Genomic DNA, 6149 nt, shown 5'->3' with positions numbered 1-6149 from the left:
TCTCATTTTGAAAATATTCAAATGTGCAGAAAAATGGAAAAAATCATAAAGTGAAATTCTACACTTTTGGACCAGAGTCACCAATTTTACCCCATTTGCTTGTTCTCTCTCCAGTGCACGCTTGGGTGCACCTCTCTCTCTCTCTGTGTGTCTCTCCCTTTCTTTTCCTCTCCCCCAGCCACTCCCTCCCTCTTTTTTCTGTTATTTACATACATATATCCACTTCTTTTTACTTAACTATTTGAAAATAAGTTGTAGTCATCACAATAGTTCACCTCTAAATAATTCAGCATGAATCTCCTTAGAATGATTTCCTACCTAATTGTAATATCATTGTCATACTTAATAAAAATGAACAATTTCAGCCAGGTGCGGTGGCTCATGCCTGTAATCCCAGCACTTGGGGAGGCCAGGGTGGGTGGATCACTTGAGGTAAGGAGTTTGAGACCAGCCTGGCCAACATGGTGAAAACCCATCTCTATTAAAAATACAAAAAATTAGCCAGGTGTGGTGGCACATGCCTGTAGTCCCAGCTACTCAGGAGGCTGAGGCAGGAGAATTGCTTGAACCCAAGAGGCGGAGGTTGCAGTGAGCCAAGATTATACCACCACACTCCCGCCTGGGCAACACAGTGAGACTCTGTCTCAAAAATAAATTAATTAATTAAATGAACAATTTCATTATATCTTCTCATGCAGTGTATATTCCTTTGTCCAATTCAGGATCCTATTAAGGTTCAGGCATTGCATGTGACTGTTACTGCTCTTTAATTTCTTTATTATAGAACAGTCCACATGCTTTTATATCTTTTGCGATGCACTTTTTGAAGAGCTCAGACCAATGGTCTTGTGTCATCTTCTGCCTTCCAGATTGATCTGGTTGTCTTTTCATGGTGGTGTTTACTGTGTTCCTGGTTCTTATTTTTTCCCTGTAACTCAGAGTACTTGAAGTCTCAATGTGTGATTAGATTCAGCTTAAACAACATTGGTAAGAACATTACAGAAGTGGCCTTGAAAACCTGTGCTTTCATCACATCAAGAGGCACATGCTATCAGGTTGTCCTAATATTTGTGGATATTTTGGCTAAGACTGGGACCACCAGATATCTCCGTTGTATACCTGCAGTTTGCTGTTGTTTTCAACTGTCAAATTATCTGTAGGGGGGATACTTTGAGATTGTTTGAATAACTCATCACTAACAATATTGTGTCCAGCTGTTAAAGATTCATGAAGATCCCTGCCTCAATCCGTTATTACATTGAGAGCTGCAAAATTATTTTTTAAATTTGATAATCTTTTCTACATGTATTAGCTGGATTTCTGAAAAAGAGGAGCTTCCTTTCTTCTTCCACCTTTATTTATTTTGCTCTCTCTCTCTCTCTCTCTCTCTTTCTCTTTCCCTCTCTCTCTCTCTCTCCCTCTCCCCTTCACTCCCTTTCTCTCTCTTTGGGGCACAAGTTATCTTAGGCTTATCTTGTGCTTTCTCTGTCCCAGATCTAAAGTCAGCCATTTCTCCAGGGATCCCTGGTTCCTTTTAGTGGGAATAACACTTAGAAGCCGAACTCTGGGCACTGGTTGTTCTCAGGCCATTTCAGCGAGCAAAGCTGGGAGATGCGTTGTCAATGTAATCGTGAGTTCTTTTTTTTTTTTTTTTTCTTTTTTGAGATGGAGTCTACCTCTGTCGCCCAGGCTGAAGTGCAGTGGCATGATCTCGGCTCACTGCAGCCTCTGCCTCCCGGGTTCAAGCAACTCTTCTGCCTCAGCCTCCCGTGTAGCTGGGATTGCAGGTGCCTGCCACCAAGCCCAGCTAATTTTTTGTATTCTTAGTAGAGACGGGGTTTCACTGTGTTGGCCAGGCTGGTCTCGAACACCTGACCTCATGATCCACCTGCCTCGACCTCCCAAAGTGCTGGGATTACAGGCATGAGCCACCGCGTCCGGCCAGTCATGAGTTCTTAATGACATTTCCCGCACAAATATCATCGTGTAGGACTTCTCTTATCTTCCTTTAGTTTGTATTTTCATTTCTTTTGTATTTCATACCTTTTCTCATACAGAGAGAATCTTGTTTCCTAAGTAGATTATTTGCTTTATCCAAAATAAAAATAGAACTGTTTTAGAATTACAGTGTGTTCGGGTTCTCCACAGAAACAGAACCAAAAGGATTTGTGTGTATGTGTATGTGTTTTTATATGTACATCTATAAACATATATAATATTTATCAGCCAGGCATGGTGGCTCATGCCTATAACCCCAGCACTTTGGGAGGCTGAGGCGGGTGGATCACTTAGGTCCAGTAGTTTGAGACCAGTCTGGCCAACATGAAATACAAAAATTAGCCGGGCCTGTTGGCACATGGCTGCAATCCCAGCTACACAGGAGGCTGAGGCACAAGAATCGCTTGAACGCGGGAAGTGGAGGCTGCAGTGAGCTGAGATTGCACCACTGCACTGCAGCCTAGGCGACACAGCGAGACTCTGTCTCAAAACAAACTTATATAATGTTTATATTATATATATAACATATATAAACATATATAAATAAACATAATATATATTATATATAAATATATGCAATAAACATATACATAATATAAATATATACAATAAACATAGATTTGCTGTAAGGAATTGGCTCAGCAATTACAGAGGCTGTCAAATCCCAAGGTCTGCAGCCAGCAAGACGCAGGAGAGCCAGGCCAAAGGCCAGCAGGCTTCAGACCCTGATAGAACCAATGTTTCCGTTTCAGTCTGAAGGCAGGAAAAGAAATGATGTCCCAACCTGAAGGCAGGCAGGAGGAGGAGTTCTCTTTTATTATGGGAGAGTCAGGCTTTTTGCTCTGCTTAGGCCTTCAGCTGATTGGATGAGCCCCACCCACAGTAGGGAGGGCAGTCTGCTTTTACTCATTCTACCAACTCACATGTCACTCTCACCTAGAAACACCCCCACAGACACACCGAAAGTGTTTCACTAAATGTCTGGGCACCGCATGGCCTGGTAAAGTTGACCTATAAAATGAACTAACATTACGGCTGTCAACAAAACTAGTAAGTCAAGTTTCAAATTTATTTACCATTCTTTTTGGCCTTAGCATGTATCCCATTACAGATGGCAGTCAGAAATAAGAGTAAGTTGAGGGCTGAGCACAGAGACTTGTGCCTGTAATCCCAGCACTTTGGGAGGCCAAGGTGGGAGGACCACTTGAGGCCAGGAGCTCAAGACCACCCTGGGCAGCATAGCAAGATCTCATCTCTGCAAGAAAAAAGAAAAGGAAGAAGAAAGAAAAGTAACTTGAATTAGCCAGAATCAAAAGATTTTTAAAATTAAAAGTTACTTGAAATACTTTTTTTCTCTCTGTGGTTATTTTTTAATTTGATATATACATATATATATATTTATGCTTTCTTCTGTTTGCATTCAATTTTAGAATTTGAAAAATCCATTTAGATTTAATTTTGTTTTTTGAATATGTAAAACATTTCTATGTTTCAAAAATCAAAATGATATTAAAAGTTGTACTCTGAGAAGGCTTATTTCCATCCCCCCTCCCATCCTACTCCTTTCCACTCATCTGTTTCAAGCTTATCATTTTTGCATTTCTTTTAGCAAAAAATAAGAAAATACTCTTTGTACTATTTACTGAAGGCTTTTCTAATTGATTCCTCTCCATTTTCGATCACCAAAGTGTTACACATTCACTGTAGACATTTCACAAAATGCAGAAAAGTGCCTAAACACCACAGAAACATTTTGGACACCTATTGCTTGATAAATCGTGTTAATTAACTGAGCTAAGTCAGATATTCATCTGATTGAATTTAGATTTGGTTCAGTGGGATTTGCTTTAGTTTCTTTAAACACCTCATACATCTTGTTCTTTTGATTTACATGATTTAATTATTATTTCTATTTTCACAAACACATTTCCTCTCTAGAGTCAGTATTTCCTTACAAGGATGACACCCCGGAGAATAGGATGCAGGAAGTCATGAGGTACTTTCTTTGTCTACTGAACAGAAGACAGGCTTCAGTTAGAGGAGTAACACCAGGAAGGACCTCCACCTTGGCTCCACCCGATTCCCGGGAGGAAGTGCTCATCTTCACAGGCCAGGATGTCCTCTGACAACCGACTCCCTAGAGGAGGGAAAAACGCTTTGAAAACACACTGAATTTCAGTAGCAACTCAGTGCTGCCTTTAGCCTCACCGGTGGTGTACAGTTTCAATCGGTCGTATTTCTCAGGCTAAACACAACACGGCACAATTGGGATTGTATGAAGGATGGGTGTATTTAGAGGAAAAGAATAGAAAATGGCAATGGCGCCAAGACTGGCTTTTAAAAACAAAACATATCATGTGTGTGCGGTGCTTCACTTGCTGGAAGTGGCTTTACATGTATTATTTCCACTGGTGTAACTCTGAAAAGTAGGGTAGAAATGATCATACCTTTTTTAAAGGTGAGGAAACTGAAGGTGGTTAACCCAGAGACGCTCTGTCAATCAGCCGTGGAGCTGGGAGGCTCAGAGAGAGATTTCCTGGGTCGGAGTCACTGATTTTTCCTTCACGTATGAACAAAGCTTTCAAAGAATGCAAACACTCTTGAAGCCAGAGTCTTACATAAAGCCAAATATCTTGTATTACAAATACTCAGTGTATTAGCTATCTACTGCTGTGTAACAACCCCCAAAACATAGTGGATTAAAGCAGCAGACAGGCATTTCAAGACTGTCTTTCAGGATATCTTGTATTACAAATATCTTGTATTACAAATACTCAGTGTATTAGCTATGTACTGCTGTGTAACAATCTCCAAAACATAGTGGATTAAAGCAGCAGACAGGCATTTCAAGACTGTCTTTCAGGAATCAGGATGCAGTTGCAGTTAGTCTGGGTGCCTGAGACTCTTCATAAGCCTAAAGAAAATCCAGGATTTCTTACAAGAGAGACTGAAATCAAGGAGTTGGCCAGGGCTGCAGTCCTCTCAAGGCTTCGTAGAGGACACTGCTTCCAAGATCATTCATGTGGCTGTTGGCGGGCCTCAGGGCCAAACTCGCTATTGGCCAGAGACCCCAGTTCTTTGCAGGTCTTTCCACAGGGTTATTCACAGCATGGTAAGGAGGGAGGAGGGAGAGAGATGGGGGCGTGGGGGGAGGATGGGGGATGGTGGGGGAGAGAGAGAGAGAGAGAGACCGGATAATAGGAAAAAAATCAGAGAGAGACCAGATAATAGAAAAATCAGAATCTTTTTGTAACCTAATCTCAAAAATGACAGTCCGTTGATTTCACTATATTCTTTTTGTTAGAAGCAAGTCACTAGGTAGAGCCAGCTCACACTCGAGCGCAGGGGATTACACAAGGGCGTGTATGCTGAAAGGTGGGGCTCCCTAGGAGCCATTGTAGAGGTTGCCCACCATATTCAGTGATTTAGTTAAAGATCTGTGTGTGCCTCTGTGTGTGTGTGTGTGTGTGTGTGTGTGTGACAGAGTCTTGCTCTGTTGGCCAGGCTGGTGTGTAATGGCGCCATCTCTCGGCTCACTGCAACTTCCACCTCCCGAGTTCTAGCGATTCTCCTGCCTCAGCCTCCTGAATAGCTGGGATTACAGGCACCCATCACCATGGCTGACTAGTTTTGTATATTAGTAGAGACGGGGTTTCACTCTGTTGGCCAGGCTGGTCTCAAACTCCTGACCTCAGGTGATCTTCCTGCCTCAGTTTCCCACAGTGCTGGGATTACAGGCATGAGCCAATGAGCCAGACCTTAAAGGTTTTATTTTATATTAGCCGTTATGGTGATTTTTTTAGAATTTCAACAATTCAGTGAGATCTTTTTCAAAGAGAATCTAAGATATTATTGTCCTTAGAAGACATAGATTACTTTCCTCTATCCAAAAGACAATAGAGATTTATAATAGGGTATTCAATGTGATTGAAATTAATTTTGCTCCCCCATCCCCCCAAAAAAACCAAAAGCCAGAAAACACCCAATGGGTAGGAGGAACTTAATGGCTGCTGTGTGAGACAAGGGTAATATCCATTGGGAATTCACGGGTCTTCAGAGAAGATGACGGTAGATCTCAGTGCTTCTTCCTGGAGAATAAGTGCTATTATAAGTTGGGATGGCCCTGACAAAGACGCAGTGACAGATATGGG

The 6149-nt window shown here is 41.8% G+C and overlaps 1 long non-coding RNA gene across 1 annotated transcript; it reads right to left on the bottom strand.

Annotated features, from left to right (window-relative positions):
• Positions 1-3048: 3048 nt before the first annotated feature.
• Positions 3049-5084, bottom strand: LOC107130772 (uncharacterized). Its single transcript, XR_010577888.2, has 3 exons — positions 4446-5084; positions 3954-4135; positions 3049-3253 (listed from the first exon to the last, which is right to left on the bottom strand). It is a non-coding gene; the product is annotated as an uncharacterized lncRNA (long non-coding RNA).
• Between the last annotated feature and the right edge of the window lie 1065 nt (positions 5085-6149).

Source organism: Macaca fascicularis, chromosome 9 (assembly GCF_037993035.2).
Source record: "Macaca fascicularis isolate 582-1 chromosome 9, T2T-MFA8v1.1".
Taxonomy (NCBI): Eukaryota; Metazoa; Chordata; class Mammalia; order Primates; family Cercopithecidae; genus Macaca; species Macaca fascicularis.
This window is presented reverse-complemented; position numbering and strand designations above follow the sequence as displayed.